The 21,912-nt window shown below is 47.7% G+C and overlaps 1 long non-coding RNA gene across 1 annotated transcript in view; it reads left to right on the top strand.

The window, feature by feature from the left end:
• The window catches only part of LOC111774641 (uncharacterized), a 187,033-nt gene that overhangs the window by 1,798 nt on the left and 163,323 nt on the right, over window positions 1-21,912 (top strand). Inside the window, exon 2 of the long non-coding RNA XR_011441357.1 lies at window positions 5,610-5,689. This is a non-coding gene — a long non-coding RNA (uncharacterized lncRNA). The remainder of the gene's footprint in view (window positions 1-5,609; window positions 5,690-21,912) is intronic.

The following is a 21,912-nucleotide window of genomic DNA, read 5'->3' as shown; positions in this document are numbered from 1 at the left end:
TGACCCTTAAAACTGGGGACAGGGGACACCAGGTGTCATTGGAAGTTTGATGATTGACAGTCTGATGTCCCCACATCTACTGGCCCCTGGTCTTTCTGTCTACCGTTAGGGCAGCCCTGGTGACAGCTGACACATTCTTTCCCATTTGTCGTCCTTTTCTAGACCCTCCCTGCCCTGTGGCAAGGTGAACCGATTGCTGGCTTTGGGAACCAAAAGAACTGGGTTGGACTCTCCCAGCCCTGACATTTGTCTTTGGATAAATCACCGAATCTTTCTAAACTATGATTTTTCTCAATTGTAAAAGCAGCAGTAGACTTGTTGTGAGGATTAAAAGAGACAACAGAAGTAAATGGTTTAGTACAGCACAATTACCAAGTATAGTCTTGTGTCGCCTAACGAAGGAGATGCATTCTGAGCAATGCGTTGTTAAGCAATTTTGTTATTGCACTAACCTCATAGTGTGTACCTACACAAACCTAGATGGGACAGCCTACTACACACCTAGGCTGTATGGTACTAATCTTACGGGACCACCATTGTATATGTGGCCCGTTGTTGACTGAAAGGTCGTTATGCAGCATGACAGTACTCGGTTAAGATTACTACTGGTGGTGTCAGCATCACACTCATTTATACAAGTGCTTATTGAGCGCTGTATCTTCCACGTGCCATTGTAGGTGCTGGCGCAACACAAGGAGCAAAGCAAAGTGCCCACGTTGCCGTGAGGGGAGATAGACAATAAAATTACTATTGCATCCGTGGGCGATGAAGCACACATGTACAAAAGGCAGAAGGATAGAGTGATGGGAGGAAGGAAGTGCTATTTTATTTAGAGTAGTCAGGAGGTGACATTGGGGCAGAGACCTGAAGAAGTCAGGGAATCAAGCTTGTGAAATTTGGAGGAACGGCAAGTGCAAAGGCTCTGAGGCCAGACCAGGTTGGCATGTCTGAGGAAGAGGCAGGAGGCCACAGTGGCTGGAAGTAAAGTAGTTGAGAGGCTGCAATCGCCATTGAAAGGGACACCATTCAAATGGTGGCAGGAGATGAGTCCGGAGTGCTGGGAGCAGGGAGGGGACCAGATCCTGTAGATGTCGCAAGGGCTTTGGTAGTGCATCAATTAAAGGGGAAGCTATGTAAAAAAGGAGTGACATATCTCTCTTCCCACTACCCTCCCCCCCAAATTCTATTCTGAAAAATTTCAAGCATATAGAAAAGTTGAAAAATTGTATATGGAGCACGCATACACCAACCAACTGGATCCTACACTTAACATTTTGTTTATTTGCTTTATCACACTCTCCTCATTTATTCATCCCTCTGTCCTCATCAATTCACCTTATTGTGTTGTTGCATTTCAGAGTAAGTCCCAGATACCGGTTACCTCATCCCCGAACACTTCCGTGTGCAAATCACTAACTAGACTTCAAGATTTGTTGATGGATTTCCTTAGAAGGAAATTTACATACAGTGAAATGCCCGAATCTTATCTTCTTTGGATTTTTTTCTTTGAATTTTGACAAATTTTTGACATACCTGTGCAACTCAAACCCATATCAAGATAGAGGATATCATCATCGCCTCCGTCCCCACCCCCAGCCCCTGCCGCCCTGCCCCCAGGAAACTACTATTCTGATTTTTCCCACCGTGTTAGTTTGCCTATTCCAGAACTTTATATAAATGGGATCATACAGTGTATGGTCCTGTGGAAGGCTTCCTTCACTCAGCTATACTTTGTATCAGTAATTTCTTTTTTCTTGCGGGGTAGTATTTCTTTGTATGGATATGGATATATCATAGTTTATCCTTTCTCCTGTGAATGGACACCTGGGCAGTTTCCAGATTTGAGGCGCCTTATGTTTTCAAAAAATCCCTCTGGCTGCAGGGTGGAGAATAAATTCTTGGGTGAAAAAGCAGAAGCGTGGAGCAGATGGGAGGCTGCTGTAATTGTTCAGGCAGAGATGATATGGTAGTAGCATTGTTTTGACCAAAGCGTTGAGCTTTTTATATGCATTATCTCAGTTAACAAACATCTTCAGGGCTTAGAAAACTCCCTACCCCGGGAGATAACCCATTCCTTCTGAAGGAAAGACACGACTGCTATGCTTTTCTTTCATATTCAATCATGTCAGTCAGTTTGGTCAAAGGTTTTCTAAATCTTCTCAGTTACAAATTTGCAAAGAGGAACTTTGTAAGTGGACTCTGTCAGTTAAGGCCCCCTGTAATGGGATGAATTGCAGAAGCTCCTCAAAGCCTGTGTCAAATGGGAAATGCCAAGAGAAAGATTAAAGGCTCTAAGTGGCTTGTGATCCAGAGGATTGGGGTTGGGGTGGAGTTAGATGGAAAGTTCTAATAATAACAGCTCGGGGTTTTGAATACTTACTACAAGCCAGACATGGTGTTCAGCACTTTCCATACATTTTCTTACATATGAGGCATGAATTAGGAGCGCTCCCATTTTATGGAGGAAATCGAGAATTTGAACCCATTGTAGCTGACTTCCGAGCGGGCCCTCTTAACCACTGTGGCTATACCAATTTCCTTTCCCTTGGAAAAGATGGATAGAATGGATGTAAATGAACAAATTGATTTTCTTTTCTTCACAATAAAATTGACCCCAATTTGGTTAATATGTTTTCTGAGATTGCCATTGAAAACAATATACTATTCAAAATGGAGGCATGAGTTCAGAGTGGGACTCATGGGTAGGGTGACCAACTCATCCTAATTTGCCTGGGACTGTCCCCATTTTAGCACTGAAAGTCCCAGGCAGACTGGGATGGTGGGTCATCCTACTTGTGGAGGATGGTCAATGTCCGTGTGGAATGTTTCAATTTGTCAACTGGATTGAGTTGCGAGCTCTTAATTGACTCCAGCATGATGAACTTACCCACCACGCACTCCTTTAGCTCCTGCTCTGCTCAGCCTTAGGCTATCTGTTAGATAAGACCCACTGGAGGAACAACCTTAGCAACTTGTACCATCCATCAGTTGGCGTTTGAAGACACACAGGCAAATGAGCGTGCTTTTCCCTAGAGGGCAGGGGACTAGTCAGTGGTTCTTCAATATTAACTATAAGCTTTGAGATCCGGAAAGTATTTTTTCTCTCTCTGCATAGAACAGTGTCTCTCCATCAGAGCTTTGCCGTCTTGACTTCACTGCCGTGGGCTGCATTTAGATCACGTCCTTTCTTATTTGGATCAGGACATTAGCTTGCTAAACACTCTGGAGCCTTCCAAATCTCATCCCTTAATTCTTCCCACCTCCTAAGTAGATCGCCAAAGAGAACCATTAAATGCATCCAGTCTCTACTTGCTTCTAATGAAGACCCTACAGGATATGATCACACCCAGGCTGTCTGATTTCAGGGCCTGCCACATCAAGCACTATGCACAAGGACAGGGACACATAGAAACAATAGGTCCGTGAACTCAGTTAAAAAAAAAAAAAGATTTCATGAGGCCCTCGTGTTAGATAAGCTAAGGGTAGGTGGAATAGTTTAGACTAGCTCTCTGTAGAGTGGAGCCTTTTCAGGTGCTCACCCCTTGTCTCCCTTGCCTGGAACTCTCAACCTTTCTAATCCTATTGCTTGAAGAGTTCTTGGAACTGTTGACTCGTCTCCATTTTCTACCCAATGTCTTGGCTCAAACCACCTCCCTCTCTTACCTTAATTTCCACAGGAGCCGTCTAACTGGTCGACCGCTTCCACTCTTTCCCCCTCCATCCATTCTTCACCTCCAAACCCGAGTGATCTCCTGAAATTCAAATCCGATCATCACTGTCCTGCTCTAAACCCTTCCGTGGCTCCCACGTGTGCACGGGATAATGTCCAAAGCCTTCCAGATCTGGCCCACGTCTCCCTGTCCACACTCATCTCTTGCCACTGGCTTGGAAAGTATTTTAAAGAGTTCGTCTGCTATCTCTTTCTTGAGTCTAGTTGATCCCAAGTTCCTCTGACTTAGTTTCAGATTTTCCATTCTTGAATGCCCCATCCATTCAGGGATGTGAGATTTCAGTGTGTTAATTCCGTCTCCAGGCTTCACTCTCTCTTGTCTCTCTGGGGCTGCTGCCCTAGCCTTGCCCTGGAAGGCAGAAAGGAGATCCACACCTTGAGGTATGTGGGTGAGGGCGAAGTGGGCACCAGCATGGTGGGGTTCCATCAATAAGTCCAGCCAAGAACCCCCTTGTGATGCTGATTAGTGGGGCTCCCCTGATGTCAGCAGAAATTCCAAGAACCAGCTTCAAACTAAAAATCATCATAGATTGGGCTTCCAAGTTAGGCTCTTGAGGCCCAAGGAAGAGCCCAAATGTATTCCTGAGGTTGTGCCGTTCTCACACCCATTGGCCGTAGATTTCGCCAGCCCCCATTGGCCAATGTCAGTTCCACCACATACCACTTAGGACGCCAAATCACAGCGTTCCTCTGCCTAACCAGTCCTTTTTTTTTTTTATTTTAAAGATTGGCACCTAGGCTAACAACTGTTGCCAATCTTCCTTTTTTTTTTTTAAGGATTGGCACCTGGGCTAACAACTGTTGCCAATTTTTTTTTTTTCTGCTTTATTTCCCAAACCCCCCCTGTACACAGTTGTATATCTTAGTTGCAGGTCCTTCTAGTTGTGGGATGTGGGACGCCACCTCAACGTGGCCTGACGAGCGGTGCCACGTCCGCGCCCAGGATCTGAATCCTGGGCCGCCGCAGCGGAGCGCGCGAACTTAACCACTCGGCCACGGAGCCGGCCCCTGCCTAACCAATCTTGGCCTCTAGCATGGACCACTTGAAAAAGGACTAGAAATGAGCTCTACGGGGGACGTCACCATCCAGGTGGACCCACAGGGGCTGATTAATTGACTTTATACTGTATCCTGGGGCCCATGCGGGGCCACTGGAAGCTTTATGGTAGACTTTTCTGGTACAGGCAGACTGAGCTCCTAGCCAACTCTCGTGGAACGCGGAAGAATGAGAAAGATAAAACACGAGCAAATCCCAAAGATTGTAACAAACACAAAACACCTCGAAGAGAAAAAGAAAAGGAAAAAAATTGGAACAAAGCTGACAGCAACCTCAGCCTCCACTGTCACTGAGCAGAAACTCAATTTATTTGGTGCTGGCTTGGAGATGTGGCACAGCTTTTGAGAGATGTACTGTGCATCCTGTCATTCGGGCAGGTAGAGATGTCTCGATATGATTGGGAAAATTACAATTTTAATATCCTCTTTCCTCCTTCAAGCCTCCTTGCCTATTTTCCACTACACGAGTCTCTGGCTGCACACAGTTAAATATAAATGAGTTCCACAGATCTTTGCGTCCTTCTCTATTTTATCCGAATGCCATTATTTGAGTTGGACTTTGTGTGTGTGTGTTTATTTAATCTATGCAAGGAAAAAAAGGCAAAGCCACATATAAATGAGGAAGAAATAGGACAGAGAAAGACAAGAGAATCTCCTCTGGAAGCCGGGAGTTAGGATATTTATGGGTGTTGAGAACCGATATTTTTCAAAGTAACCATATCGACTGTATTTATCACCTTCTCTGTCACAGATCTGTTATATTTGCATTCTTTCTAATCTTTATAAATCTGTGAGCTATGCTAGTTTTCTATTTCCTTTACAGATGAGAAAACTGACCTGTATTTAGTGAGATCGCCATTTGCCCAAGGTCTGGAAAGTGGTGGAGCCAGGTTTTGAATGCAGGTACGTAGGACCCAGATCATAAATGTGCATTTAACCAGGCTGCTGAGCACGTGTGAACCAGCAGCACATACATAGTGGGCGTCTACAGTTTTTCCCGCTCAGGGTCCTCCTTTTGTGTAGCTCACCCCAATTTCCCCTTTGGAAACCGCTCTTCCTCTGCTCTGTGTCTTCTGATTATAGGGGGAGGCTGACCCTCCCTCCCCAAGGTCTAGGGCACAAGGTCTGCAAGTTCACCAAGCCAAAGTGATTGGATGGCCATGTGACATAAGCCAGGACAATGAGATTCATTCCTGGGACTTTTAAAAGGATGCTTAAGAAATGGGAGCACCTTTTCGGCTGAGGTTGCTAAATTGGTAGGACGGGGATATTGTCGTTTATAAGAAGTCTGTATTCGGTCTTCATCTCTGTTTGTGGCGCAGAGCTCCTAAAACCCTTGGAATTTCCTAAGTGATGAGAGTGATAAAGGTGTCTTTTGTTATGTGAAGGAGGTGACTTTTGGGAGCATCTAAGAATGGGGGCTGGTTGTTGGGAGAACCAGCCACGTGATTAGAGGGTTGGAACTTTCAGTCCTACCCCTATGACCTCCAGGGAGGGGAGAAGGGCTGGAGATAGAGATCCATCGCCAAGGGCTAATGATTTAATCAATTCTGTCCATGTAATGAGGCCCCCATAAAAACTCAGCGGGAGGGGGTTCAGGGAGCTTCCAGGTTGGTGAAAGCGCGGGGATTGGGGGAGAGCGGTGCTCAGAGAGCATGGAAGTCCACGCCTTTTCCTACATACGCTCGCCTATGCATCTCTTCTCTCTGGTTGTCCCTGCCTTATGTTCTTTTATAATAAAATGATCATCTAGCGAGTGAGCAGGTTTTCTGAGTTCTGTGAGCCTCTCTAGCAAATTAATTGAACCCAAGGAGGCGGCCACAGAACCTCTGGTTTATAGCCAGTCCGTCCAAGCACCGGTAACAACCTGGGCTTCAGCTGGCATCTGAAGGGGTCGGGGGCAGGCAGTGGTGTGAGATATGTGGGATTTGATGCTGTCTCCGGGTAGATAGAGTCAGAATTGAATTAAATTGTAGGACGCCCAGCTGCTGTCTGAAGAATTGCTTGTTGGTGTGGGAAAACCTACCTCCCACAAATTGGAATTGGAATCTGGACACCTTTAATATGATATTGCCAATATAGTTGTTCATTTTTGAATTATTTTACTTTTTTGTGAGGAAGATTGTCACTGAACTAATATCTGTGCCAATCATCCTCTACTTTATGTGGGATGCTGCCACAGCATGGCTTGATGAGCAGTGCTAGGTCCGTGCCTGGGCTCTGAACCTGCACACCCCGGGCTGATGAAGCGGAGCATGTGAACTTAACCACTGTGCCACTGGGTCAGCCCCTAGTTGTTCATTTTTTGACCTATAAAACTTGCGATTTCATAGTGTTTGACGTAATATCACCATTTGTCAGGTATGGAAATGAGGCTCAGAGGTATTAAGTGATACAGAGGATGAAAGAAAGAAGCCTTCCAGGCCCCAGAGGAAGTAACAGAGTGGGAATCAGAAGTGGGTTCTAGTCTCTACTCTGCCTCTCCTTTGCTGGGTGAGCTTAGCTGGATGCCTTCCTGTATCGCTTAGAATTCCCTGATTGCAAGCAGCAGAGAGTGACTTTCATTAACTTAATGCAAAGAAGGAATTTACTGGAAGGATAGAAGAACAAGGTCTCTGAATGAATAGGAGCAAGGGAAGCTGGGTAGCAGGAATTCAGGGACTCGGCTGAAGACGCGAATGAGCGTCTTTAGTCCTTGCTAAGGATGTAAATTCCTGGGAGGACGCATATGATTGGCAGAGCTTGGGTCATAAGCCCGCCCTATGGTTGTGACGTCATGATTGGCAGCTCCACTTTGATGATGCCCAGTAAAAGAAAGTTTGCTTTTCCAAAGCAACCTTGAGATGCTCTTACCTGGATAAAGAATATGGATGCAGGCGAGGTAAAAATTTCACAGCTTCTCCACGCTCCCCCTTGATGAGTTTGCTTTTAATCTCTAACATGAGAGATTGGGTCACGAGGGTCTGTATGAGCCCTTTCAGATGCAATGCTTAGAAATTTTGATTCAGCCAGGCCTGAAAGAAGCTAGAAAAAACACATTTCTGAAACCAGGATTTTGCATCATTCTGTGGAAAAAGCAAAAGGATGCAACACAATTTTCCCCAGTCCACCACCTTGCTGCCTGCCTGGCGGGAAGAGTGGGGAGGGATATACTGGCTCTGGCATTTATGGCTTGTGTGTAGGTGGTTGTCTCCAAACCCCTCTGAGCTTCATTTTCCTCATTTCCAAAATGAGGATATCCACTGCACAGCGTTACCATGGGGGTCACAAGAGAGAAACATATTTGCATGATATTCAGTGCTTGCTATGTCCCAGGCACTGTGCTAAGGGCAGGGCCCACAGCCTTCCAAAGACATCTCCCAGCACAGGGAGGAAGTGAGTACCCAGCACACAGCAGGGGCTCCATACATACTCCTTTCCTTCCCTTTGCCTCCGGGCAATGGCATGACTCCCTGAACTATCTCCTCGCCTTCCTGCCCCGTCTCCCCATTCTTGCCGGCCAGGCTGTTCTGATGAAAGTCTGAAGCCTACAGGTGCTAAAGGCAGAAAGTAGCAGGTCTGTGGATGTCCCTCTCCTGCTGTCTTCCTGCAGCCAGTCTGGACAACTGCTGAAGGGATCAGGTGTGAGTTCAAGGGGAGAGAAGGAAATTCAAACTCTTTTATTAAAGATTGGTCCTGAGCTAACATCTGTTGATAATCTTCTTCTTCTTCATCTCCCCAAAGCCCCCCCAGTATGTAGTTGTATATTCTAGTTGTAGGTCCTTCTAGTTCTGCTGTGTGGGATGCCGCCTCAGCATGGCCTGATGAGTGGTGCTAGGTCTGTGACCAGGATCCCAACCAGTGAAACCCTGGGCTGCTGAAGCCAAGTGCGTGAACTTAACCACTTGGCCAAGGGGCCGGCCCTGGAAATTCAAACTTTTGGTATATGGAAGGTTCTGGAATCTCTCAGATAATATGTTGGGAGGGTAGATCCCCTCCTTTCCTTTTTCAAAGTGCTGAGATAACTGGCTTACAATGGACGGGTTTGAAACCGGCCAGCTGTGAGCTGCTCAGCTGACAGAGGCCACAGCTGGAGCAAGAGCTGGGGCTGAGTCTCTTCCAGCTGCAAACGAAGGGGTCAACACCTTGCAAAAAAAACAAAAAGTCCAGGCATCGGCTGGTGGAAATGGTCCCTGGGTTCATAACAACTGAAAGGAAGGCAAGGAGTTGTGATTGTTTTAATTGGCAGCTGTCTCTGGATTCTTGTTCAAGAGGGTTTGGAAATTGTAAGCCAGGCAGGTGTGAGTGTGCGGGTGTGTGAGTGCGTGTGAACGCACGTGTGTGGAAGGGAAGGTGGGAGAAAGCTGTACGTCTGTGAATGTGAGAATGGACAAGTCCGGGAGGAGAGGAGGCAGCTGTGTGTGTTGGCAGTGGGGGTGAGAAGGCCGGCAGCCCTCCTCTGTCTGTCCAGAGCAGGAATGGAAATGTTTCAGGCGCGAGAAGAACAATCTTTATGGTGTGTGCGCGCACATGTAGGTAGGAAAATGGAAAGTGATGGATGAAAGAACAGGAAAAAACCCAAACGTGAGACCAGAGCAAACCATGTGTGGTGCAGGAGAGGGCAGGAGACAGACCCTGAGCCAACCTGGAATGAGCCAGGCTCCATTAGCTCCCTCCTGCCCAGCCAGAAATAGTTTCCGGGAACTGTGGTGCTTTCCCCGCCCGGCTCTTGGGCCAGTGGGGAGATAAAGCTGCCCGCTCCGCTTGTCTTGGCTGCCTCTCAGCTGACACTGCTGACAGCCCGCTTTGATCTCGGGTTATCAGGGCCTGACCCTGTGCCCCGGGCCTGCTCTGCCAGCTCCCACCCGCCGCTCACCTCTGCCGAAAGGGCGTTCCATAAGGTCACTGCTGGGAGGGGCAGGCCAGCCCTTGTGCCCGCTTGGCCTTGGGCAAGCCTGGGTGCTTGATGCAATGAGGGCACCATCCTCTAGTCTCAGAGCAGTGGTGAAAATGGGGCCCAACGGGGGCAAAAAAGCTTTTGAAGTGGAGCCATGCAAAATGGCGCCCACCATGAACACATGGAACTTCCTGTGTCCTAACCTCACGCTGGCTGGGCCTTCACCGCAGATGAGTGGTGAAAGGAAAGAAAACAAAATGGCAGCCAGAAAACTTGTGCTGTTGTCTCAGACTGCTGCTGAGTCATTGGGTGACTTTGGGCAAGTCCTACACCTCTGTGGACCTCAGTTTCTATCCCCAGCTCGTAAAATGAAAGTGCTTTTGTCACTCTGGGCATGTCTTTTCAAATAAAATCATGTGCAGAAATCCTGTATGTAAAGCAGATTAAAGCTGAGAGGGATGGGTTGAGGGGATGTGACGACCTGGTACCCCAATACTCAACTTAGCCTCTGACCTCTGTCTTAGTTGGTGTGTTAGATTGCTGTGGCCAGCATAACAAAGTACACAAAATGAGTGGCTTAGAACAACAGAGCTTTCTTGTCTCACAGGTCTGGAAGCCAGAAGTCCAAGGTCGAGGTGTTGGCAGGGCCATGCTCCCTCTGAGATCTGTAGGGGGGATCTTTCCTTGTCTCTTCCTCGCTTCCGGTGGTTTGCCTGGAATGTTCGGCATTCCTTGGCTTGTGGATGAGTCATGCCAATTTTCCATCTTCCCGTGGCCTTCTTGCTGTGTCTCTTCGCATCGTCTTTCCCCTGTGTGTGTGTGTGTGTGTGTGTGTATGTGTGTGTGTCTCCATGACCAAATTTCCTCTTTTTATAAGGACACCCATCATATTGGATTAGGTGTCCCAAAGGACCTCATTTTTCTTTTATTGAGGTCATAATACTTTAGTACATTGTGAAATTTCAGTTGTACATTAGTATTTGTCAGTCACCATAGAAGTGCCCCTTTGCCGCTAGTGCCCACCCCCAACCCCCTTCCTCCTGGTAACCACTAAACTGTTCTCTTTGTCCTGAGGACCTCATTTTAACCTGATTACCTCTGTAAAGACCCTACTTCCAAATCAGGTCACGTTCTAAGATACTGGCGGTGAAGACGTCAACGTCTCTTTCTTGGGGGACGCAATTCAACTCATAGTACCCACTATACCTTTTCTAAGTTTCCGACTCATGGACTCTGAGAGCATAGTACAAAGCTTGTATTGTTGCTTTGCATCACAAGTTTTGGGGTGATTTGTTACACAGCTATAGTAACTGCAACAGATGGTTCAATTGCGAGAACGTAGATGCTGGCGTTACACCTATCTGGGTTCAAGCCCAGCTATTCCGCTTAGCGTCTTAATTCATTCTATTGGCTTCTCTGGGCCTCATCTCCTCATCAGAAGAATGGGGTTTGATCGAAAGCACATCCGTAAAGACATTAGCATCATAGTAGGTTCTTGATAAAGGTCTTTTCTCTCTATTTTCTTCCTAAATTACTCCTTGCCTCACTATTCTTGAGATTTTGCGGAATAAGTCTGAGGTTCTGAATTCTGTGGGATGCCCTTGGGTCCCGGGAACCAGATCCTTATTTCATGCCTCCTTGGGTGAGGGAATGCATTCAGAGCCCCTTCTCTGCTCAGACTTTCAAGACAATTTAGTCTGAGCTAACCTTGGTTTCTTGTTACCAAAGAGAACCAAGGCTTATGCAAAGGCCTTGCAGAACGCCTCCGACATCGACATCAAACAGCAACTACCCTAGTGTGTTCTGAGGAGCTGAGTGTAAATAAATTAAAACCATACCGGCTCCCTTTCCCTGTGAGCACACACATGTAATTTCATTACAGCCGGAATGAAGTGCTGCAGGCGAGACGTGTTTGGGGCTTGGCTGAACCCGGAGTGCTCTTGGAAGACATGCATCTGTTGGGCCAACTAAAGAGGAAGCCCTGTTTGGCTCTGTCCCTCCACTCTGCACGTTGGGTGATCCGTAGGCGTGGGGCTGGCAGGAGGGCATTTGGTCTTAGAAGTTCACGGGACCACAGATGTTTGAGTTTTTTCTCTTTCACTTTTTAAAATTGTGATAAAATATGCATAACATAAAGTTTACCATTTCAATGATTTTTAACTGTACAATTCAGTGGCATCAGGTACATTTGCCTTGTCGTGCAACCGTCACCAACATCCATCTCCAGAACTTTTTCATCACCCCAGACTGAAACTTGGTACCCAGTAAACACTAAGTCCCTACTCCCCCTCCCCCCAGCTCCTGACAACCACCATTCTATTTGTCTCTATAAGTTGGACTATTCTGGGTCCCTTTTATAAGCGGAATCATACAGGATTTGTCCTTTTGTGACTGGCTTATTTCATTTAGCATAATGTCATCGATGTTGTAGCAGGTGTCAGAATTTCCTTCCTTTTTAAAGCTGAAGAGTGTTCCATTGTAGGTATACCCCACATTTTGTGTATCCGTCCATCTTTTGATGGACATTTGGATTGTTTCCATAGTCTGGCAATTGTGAGGAATTCTGCTATGAATATTTATGTGCAAATATCTGAGTTCCCACTTTGAGTTCACTTGGGCGTATACTCAGAAGTGCAGTTGCTGGATCAGATACAGATGTATGTTTTGAGTCACTAGTCGCCTTGAAGATCTTTCAGATTTTGGATGCCCTTCGAGAAATGGACAACAGCTCTGTGAGATTCTCTCCCTCTCAGTAGCTCCATATGCACAAGCTCTCCAAATTTCATGTGATATTGGTGTCCCAAAGTCCCCCTGGAGCTCAAGTTAAGATCTTGTGAACTGAAAGAACCAGAATATTTTTTAAATGACTTAAAGAATAATCATCTAGTAATAGTAATCATAATAAGATCTAAGGATCACCTTGTGTAAGGCACCATCCAAAGTACTTTGCATGTATCATATAATTTTATTTTCACAATAATCTTATGGGATACTGTTAATATCCCCATTTTACAGATGACGGAAGTGAGGCTCTGAGAGGCTACCTAACTTATTCAAGACCTAGAAGCTGGAATTCAAATCCACATTTGTCTCATTCAAGGGCACCCTCTCTGAAACACTCTGGAAATAATCCTTAATGTCTTAATCAAGGTTTCTTGTTTGGAAGAAACAAACCCCTCTATAGACTGACTCATGCAAGATGAGGCCATAAGGCCGTCATTGGAAGGGATCAGAATGGGAAACTGGAAGGTCGGGATTAGATGTTACTTTCTTGGTCTCCCTAGCCCATATGGCTTCTTACCTTTGTTCCTCTCTGTCCATCTGTTTCATTCTTTCTCTTTCTTTGAAGAACAGTTTGCTCTGGTTTGGCACCTGATGGATGGCAATGGCCACTCCAGCCCCAACTGTACACGATTGCTTTCAGTTCCAGCATCTGATACTGATTGACCAGAGCTTCTGTGTTTCAATTCTTGTGAGAAATTTCTGGTTTCTGGGAGAAAGAATGGATTGATCCAGTTAGGGTCAAAGATCTATTCTCATTCTGAATAGCTAGAGGCTGATAAAGTGGGGTTACATGGTACTAGCTAACTAACTAACAAATGCACCTCTTCCACAGGGTTGTCAGCAATGAGGGTGTGGACAGGTTGGGACTCCCAAAAGACGTACATACATGTGATAAAAGTAGCAATAGACACATCTGTAAGATATAGAATACAGAAGGAGGAGAGAGTAACTTTTTCTGGAGGATGAAAAAAACCCATTTCTCAGAGGAGACAACTTCTGGGTTAGGGTTTGAAGGTTGACGAAGAGGTTTTCCAAGGTATGCGTGTAAATCAGGACAGGCCAGGTTATGGTGTGGTAATGAACAGACCTCAACATCTTAGCAGCTTGACCCAGCAAAGGTTAGCTTCTGGCTAACCTTGCATGTCTATCCCAGGTTGGTGAACACGCTGCTCCACACAGCTACCGAGGGGCTGAGAAAATGGCAGCGCCGCCATTTTGTTGACTTACCAAATGGAGCGCTTGGCCTCCTTGGTCACCATGACAGGAGAAGAGAGAGACTGGGGAATCTTGCGTGGGCTTTTATTATTTCAACTTGGAAGTGAAGCGTATAGCTTCTACCTATAGTTCATTGGCTAGAACTTGTCACATGGCCCCAACCAACTGCAAGGGACTGGGAACGGAGGGGAGCAACGGAGTATTGGGGAGCATGACTGTGTCTGCTATGAATGTGAGATCATTCTTGGTCAAGGCAGTGGTTCTCAGCTACGGGAGGTTTGGCGATGTCCAGAGACATTTTGGGTTGTCACAATGGGGGATCCATTGGCAACTAGTGGGCAGAGGCCAGGGATGCTGTTCCTCCCGCACCAAGGAATGATCTTGCCTCAAATGTCAGTAGTGCTGAGGTTGAGAAACCTTGGGTCAAAGGAATACCTTGAATGAAGGGACAATCGTGAAAGAACCTGGTGGACTGGGAGAAATAATATGGCATAGTAGTTAGAAATTGGGACTCTGGAATCTGTCAGTCATGGATTCAACTCCAACCTCCTTTCCTTACTAGCTACACGACCTCTGGTGAATTGCCTAACATCTCTGAGACTCAGTGACTGAAAATAATAGTAGAATCCATTTAGCACCTAGCCGGACATTTAGAAAGTGTCAGCAATGGCAGCCGTGTTATGGTCATTTACGTTTGTAGCTTAGCGTGGCCGGAGCATGAAGAATACGAGCGGTAATCATGGTAGATGTGACTGGAGATGTTGGCAAAGGCCAGAACTTGGGCCCGGGATGGGGGAAGCTCTTGAATACTATGTATGTGAGCTGACTATTTTTTGAAATTGAAGTGAAATTCACATAATATACAATTAACGATTTGAAAGTATGTAATTCAGTGGCATTCATTCACAGTGTTGGGCCACCATTGCCTCCCTCTAGTCTCAAAATGTTTCCATTATCCCAGAAGAACACCCCATACCCGTTAAGTATTCATTCCCCATTTTCCCCTCCCTCCAGCCTTAGGCAACCACTGATCTGCTTTCTGTCTCTGGAGATTCACCTATTTTGAACATTGGATGTAGATGGACTCATACGATATGTGACCTTTCATGCCTGGGTTCTTTCACTTAGCGTAATGCGTTCGAGGTTCATCCATGTTGTAGCATGTGTCAGCACTTCATTCCTTTTTATGGGTGAGTAATATTCCATTGTGTAGGTCAACCATGTTTTGTTTATCCATTCATCTGTGGTTGGATATTTGAGTTGTTTCCATCTTTTGGCTCTTGTGACTAATGCTGCTATGAATATTCATGTACATGCGTGGACAAATGTTTTCATTACTTTTGGGTATTTACCTAAGAGTGGAATTGCTGGGTCATATGATAATTCTATGTTTGACTTTTTGAGGAGCTATCAAACTATTTTCCACAGTTTTTGAGCGCTTACTCTGTACCACACACTGCACTAAATGTTTTTACATGTCTCAACTCACCTCGTCCTCACAACAATCCCATGAGGTTGGTTACTATTATTATCCTCCTATCCTAGTTAAGGAAACTGAGGCACAGAGAGGTTAAGCAACTAGGCCAAGGCCACACAGATCGTAAGAGACAAAGCCAGGAAAATGGGACCTCCCTGAAGAGTTTTGAGCAGAGAAACAAGTCAGATTTAATTTCTTCCTTGTCATCCTCATTTTCCCCTGCAGCATTTTCAAGCACCAACGCTGGAGTGGGGGACAGTGGAATTAGCTTGGTAGGAATTTGAGGGCAAGAAAAAAAAAATCACGTGACCACTCCTGGAAGAGTTTCATTTCCCCTCACGCGCTTGGGTGTGGACACACAGGAGGCACGTGGATAAACGTGGCGAGAACATGCTTTCTTGCTAAATCACTGGGCTGTTTGACAAGGCTGAGAAAGAACTTGGGGCAGGCATAGAGCAGCCTGGTCCAGGCATGCTCGCTCGGGGCCAGAGTGACGTGACAAACACCCAATTTTCCTCTGCAGTTTGGGCAGTTGGGACTCTCCTCAGCTGTGTGGGTTTTCCAGTGTGGGTGTGTGTGCAGGTGTGGGAGGTGGGGGCACCCGGACGTCTGGATTCCTTCTCTTCCCCCGGGGACTGGCGGGTGCTAGAGGGTGGGGCTGAGGAGTAGGTTTTTCCACTTAATGTTCCTGTGTTGACCACCCCCATCAAGACAGAGCCATCAGTCAGGGCCTCTGCCCTTGTGGTCCCCACGGTCCAGTGAGGAAGGCAGGCTGGACAGTCCTTGATGACACCAATCACTGTTCATTATCAATCCTTTATTGAGCACCTTCTGTATGCCTGCATGGTTCTAAGCACTGAGGGTCAGCAATGAGAGAGACAAGGTCTGGCCTCGTGGATTCTCTCCTCTTGAGGGAGATTGACAAAGAGCTACAGGAAGTGTCCGATGGTGGCAGGTGCTCCGGGGGATAAAGGACTGAAGGACAACAGAGAGCGGAGGAGGATGCTGGTTTGGATCAGATGCAGGAAGCTTCTGGTAGGCAAAATGATGGCCCTGCAGAAATGCTCACGTCCTATCCCTGGAAGCTGTGAGTATGTTACGTGGTGAAAGGGACTCTGCAGAGGTGGTTAAGGAGCTTCTGATGGGGGATAATCCTGGATTATCCAGGTGGGCCTGATGCAATCACAAGATCCTTATAAGAAGGGGGCAGGAGAGTCCAGAGAAGATGTGACAACAGAAGCAGAGGTTGGAGTGATGCAGGCCCATGAGCCAAGGAATGTGGGCAGCCTCTAGAAGCTGGAAAAGTCAAGGAAACAAATTGTCCCCTAGAGCCTATAGAAGAAATGCAGCCTGACCAACCCATTTCACACTTCCGACTGCCAGAACAGTAAGATAATAAATTTGTGTTGTTTTAAGCCACTAGGCTTGTGGTATTTGTTACAGCAGCAGTAGGTAACTCATCCAGACCAGAATGAGGTGAAGACCTAAGACTCACTGGGGAAGAGCATTCCAGGTGGAAGGAACAGCTAGTGCAAAGGCCCTGGGGTACGAAGTGAGATAGTGCAGCAAGTGTTCTGATAGAGTTTACCTAGAGCATGCTTTGGGAACACACAGGAGTGCCCGGGTATTTGAGACTCGGTAATCATGGAAGAACTCCCAGAGGAGAGAATATGTAGACGGAGCCCACAGGGCTGTAATAAAAGCACAGGCTCTTGAGAACAACTGACCTGGGTTCAAATCCTGGCTGTGCCACGTGTGAAGTGGCTTTAGGCAAGCCACTTTCCCTCTCTAGGGCTCTGCTTCCTGATCTGTTACAAAGGCTAGCAATAATACCTAGTGACATAGTTGTGAGCTAATCGTGTAAAACCCTTAGTCTGTGGCATGTTCCAGGAGCTGAGTTCATGCTTGGTGTGAGGAGGAGGAGGATGAAGAAAGGGGAATGCATCTTGGGTGCAGGGAACTGTGCACCGCCCACTTGATGCATTCCTTATTCCACAATTTAATGCAGTTGGGGTGCCTCTCTAGACCCGCTTCTCTGCTGGCTCATCTGTGTCACTCACAGGGTCTGAGGCCGCCCTCAGGCGCCTTGCCCGGGAGACAGTTTCTGGCCAGTGGTGTGATCGTAAGACTAGCTCTGGGCTGCCTGTCCTCCTTGCAGTCTTGCCCTGGAAAAGGGGCAGGAGTGTGGGATGATTCTGTGCAGTCTGGCCCCAGCAGCAGCAGAGCGCATGGAAGGAGGAAAGAGGCTGAGTCGAACAGGCCGGGCCTTCACAGGGTGGCCACCTGCCCTGTGCCGGGCTCTGCCAACCTGCAGGCGAGTTATAACTGTGGCTCTGCTTCCCTGGAGGGCAGCCCGGGTCCTGGCAAAGGCTTGCCAACTGTATGCAAACAGAGTGGCCTGGATCCGCCTTTCAGCCTTTTCACAGCCTTCGGGTTTCTCTAGGCAAATGCTGTGCTGTGACATTCATTTTCTTTCCAGGCTGCGTACGTGCCTGTTTGGAGATGCCCCCACGTGGTGGGCAGGTGAGTCAGAAGGCGCTTGTTCTTGTCTCGGGGCTTTTGGACGAGGGCAAAGGATAAAGGTGGATAGGCATATGGGCATCCGAGGGGCCGAAGGGGCAGCAAGGGGGGTTTGCAGGCTGCCTACTCAAAGTGTGGTCCTTAGACCAGCAGGACTGGCCACCCGCGAATCAGAATCTGCATTTTTTTTTTTTTTTTAAGATTTTTTTTATTTTTTCCTTTTTCTCCCCAAAGCCCCCCGGTACATAGTTGTGTATTCTTCGTTGTGGGTTCCTCTAGTTGTGGCATGTGGGACGCTGCCTCAGCGTGGTCTGACGAGCAGTGCCATGTCCGCGCCCAGGATTCGAACCGACGAAACACTGGGACGCCTGCAGCAGAGCGCGCGAACTTAACCACTCGGCCACGGGGCCAGCCCCCAGAATCTGCATTTTAACAAGCTCCCAAGGTGTGTGGGCACATACGAAAGCTTGAGAAGCACTGATTTTGGCCGGTGGATCTCAAACTTCACTGTCCTTTGGAAATCCCCAAGAAGCTTTAAAAAATATTCACAGGTCCCACCCCGGAGATTCTGACTTCTCGTCTGAGATGATCTGAGATGGGGCCCTAACATTTGTATGTTTCGAAATCTCCCATGATAATTCTAACGGGGAATCACTGAGTTTTTACTTAGAGTGTTGGTTCTGAGATATTTCATACTTCGGAGTCACTAGGAGAGCATCTTAAAGCATAAGCTGCTGGGCCCCACCCACGGTGGGCTGGTAAAGGTTTAACCCCAGGCTCTGTGGGGTGGGCATGGGGGTCGAGGGGGAAGCCTGATCTGTAGCCCATTTCCATGCTCTAGATCTTCCCACTGTGGCTCGTGTGATCCGGTGCAGGCTGGCCCCACCGGCCACACCCTGGGGTTTCTGATTTAGAAGGTCTGGGGTGGAACCTGAGAATCTGCATTTCTAACACAGTCCCAGGTGGTGCTCATGCTCCTGCCCACTTTGAGGACCACTAGGTTAGCTGAGAAGTTGGAAACGTGGCATCTTGAGGGCCAACTCGAATCAATTTGTGGTAGGTCCTTGGAGGGCTGGGTTGAGTAGGATCCTGAGGCTGTGTGAAGCTCAGTGAGAAAAAGGGCCACACTCAATTAGCCAGGTCTCCCACAGGCATAAGATGGAGGCAGTGGCTGGCCCTGGATTCTGACTGCTACTTTATGATGCCTTTATAAAAATAGGAGTGAGGGGTTGGATGGAGTTCCATTTCCTAAGGACATAGAGGAATTAAGAAGAAAAGCTTCATGTGTGCAGGCCATCTCAACTATTTATTTTTTTGTTTGTTTTTTGAGGAAGGTTAGCTCTGAGCTAACATCTGCTGCCAATCCTCCACTTTTTTTTTTTTTTGCTGAGGAAGACTGGCCCTGAGCTAACATCCATGCCCATCTTCCTCTACTTTATATGTGGGACGCCTGCCACAGCATGGCTTGCCAAGCAGTGCCATGTCCACACCTGGGATCCAAACCGGGAACCCTAGGCTGCCAAAGCAGGGTGTTCGAACTTAACCGATGCACCACCGGGCCCGCCCCCCCCATCTGAACTATTAAGAGTAGCACCCATAAATACCAGAGCAGGTGAACATGGAAGATTAAAGTTGGAAGAGTCCCCAGAGATCAATTTTGGTGCAACTCCCTCATTTTAGAGAAACGGAGTCTTACAGAAGAGACGGGCTCCACCCAAACACAAACATCCTGTTTGTTCGGATTCACTTGGCCTAAAGCTCTCAGATCTTGAAAACAATCGGAAAAGACATTTACCAAGAAAATTACTCAGGCCTTCCCATGCCCAGCTCCGGGAGAGGGCCCATCAGGCAGCAACTGTGGAGGAAGTTTTTCCAACCCCAATGGCGGGCCAATCCGTGCCCTCCGGAGGCATTCCAGGAGCAGAGAGCTGGAAAACCAGAAGGGAGGGACCCCGAAAGCGGGGGTGATGGGAGATAAGAAATTCCGATTTCAATCTCCTTATTTCCTGTTTCCTTGGACCCCGGCTGTATATAAACTGTATGCAAATGGGTTTACTTTACATTTTATTTCAATCGGAGTCACTCAGCTGTCAGGAGCTGTATCAACATGCCAGTCGGGCTGAAGAAACCAGCGTTTTGAGTGGAAATATTTCAGATAAACAGACACAATGTTATGACATATCCAAACGACCCTAACACGGGAAGGCGGAGTGGAGATGGCGGAGGAGGGGAGGGAGGTAGAGCCGCAGAAAGTGGATCCATTTACCCTGGCACATGCGCTGGATGGTCAGCTGAAGACGGAATAGGTTATTTATTACTTGCGTTGCGCGGCGGGAGGGGGGCGTTTCCCTCCTCTGTGGCGCTAATGCATTTTGTCAGCTGAGGAGCAGGCTGCTTGGCGGGTTACCACGCACATTTCTCGCTGGTGTCCCTGCTGATTCCGCAGGAGGAAATCAGGCAAGAAAAGAAAAGACAAACCCACCGGATTAACTTAATTAGCGATGGGGAGACCAGTTGCTGGGCTAAATCTAACAGCCCGTTTGAAAGTTGTCCTCCTTTTCGATTCTCACTTGGGCTCTTAACAGACTCAATTCAGGGGAGCCCAAAGAGATGCCCTCGTTTGTGGTCGGGGCTGGGGTGGGGATGTGCAGGGAGGAGAAGTGACGGGGCCATTAGGGTGTCCCCACCCTACCCATCCCACGGGATGTCTAGTTTTTAATTTAATTTTTGGGGTAAGTAATACCATTGCCTGGTTCAATAACCAAAAATGCAAAAACGTGTTTAGAGAGCTGTCTTCTCTTTCCCAATCCACCGATTTTTCCGTCTCTCACTTCCCCAAACACACACAAACAGATTGTGTGTTGTTGGGCTAGGTCTGTTTTTAGTTCCCGAGCCATGGGTTTGATAGGATCTGTCTAAAAGAGAGTTCACATTTTCCTTAAAATAATAGTTACTGCTTTTCCGGCACCTACTGTGTGTCAACTGTGATGGATTTACATTCATGGCCGTTCCCAACCCTGCAAGGCTGGAGTTATTCATTCACCCCACGTTGGAGGTGAAAAGCTTGAGGCTCAGCAAGATGAAGGGCACACTCATGGCCATACAGCTGGCAAGGGAAAGAGCTCAAACTCAAACTCAGCGCCGTCTGGCTCCAAAGTCTGTGGGTTTTTTTTTTGTGAGGAAGATTGGCCCTGAGCTAACATCTGTTCCAGTCTTCCTCTTTCTTGCATGAGGAAGATTTTCACTGAGCTAACATCTGTGCCGGTCTTCCTCTATTTTATGTGGGATGTTTCCACAGCATGACTTGACGGACGGTGTCAGGTCTGTACCCAGGATCTGAACCCATGAACCGCTGGGCCGCCGAAGCAGAACACACAAACCCAACCACTACGCCACCAGGCCAGGCCCTCCAAAGTCTGTGTTCTTTCAACGACACCAAGAGCTTGGTCGAAGTTGGGAGGGAAAGGCTGTGCGGCAAGGTAACTCTGGGAGGTATTGGGAGCCGTCAGCCAGGCTGAGCTTGTCCCCCTCCCCGGAGATGAATTTGCCCAGGAAAAGAACCATGTGCTTGTTCCAATGTGGGACATGCTGGCAGCTGCCTCGGGGGTGTGCTTAGAAGATGTTGGCAAGTCCCCCACCGCTCAAAAATGTCTCCCCCTGCCACCTGTCACACGGCCTCAAATTCCACCATCAGAGAGGTATGCTCCTGGGCTTCAATTAAAGACTTTTTTTGGTCACGATTTAAGTGTAGACACTAACCCCAGGGAGGTTATACCTACGCCCTCCACCGAAAGCCCCCTCTTGGCGGGGCAGCTGGGCCAGGACATTGCCTGGGAGGTAGCTTTGTGGTAGGGGCATCCTGGGGGACAAGGGGAACCAGGAGAGGGGAGGTCCGTGGGGAGGTGAGCAGACCCGTGGCAGATCCCAAAGTGGGCACTCAACCACAGTGTGGACTGTGGGGCTGTTTTCCCAAAGAGACAGCCCCTCAAGGCCCCACCTGTCTCACTGCCAAGCCCCACTGCTGTGTTTTCGGCTGGAACCCTAAATAGCCATGCTCGGCGCAGGGGAAGCCCAGAAGCTTGTCATGGGGTCGCAGAATGTCACAGCTGCCGTTCAGCCAGTCTTGAATGCCAGTTAGTCACGTTCCTTCTTAGCCCTTTTTTCCATGATTACACCACCTGTAGGATTATTCTCTTAATATTTTCCTCCAAACGGACTCCCTTGGAAAAAAGAGAAACATCTATTTTAAGCCCA

This window comes from Equus caballus, chromosome 8 (genome assembly GCF_041296265.1).
Source record: "Equus caballus isolate H_3958 breed thoroughbred chromosome 8, TB-T2T, whole genome shotgun sequence".
Lineage (NCBI taxonomy): Eukaryota > Metazoa > Chordata > Mammalia > Perissodactyla > Equidae > Equus > Equus caballus.
The sequence above is the reverse complement of the archived record's forward strand: the minus strand, read 5'-3'. Positions and strand labels throughout refer to the sequence as shown.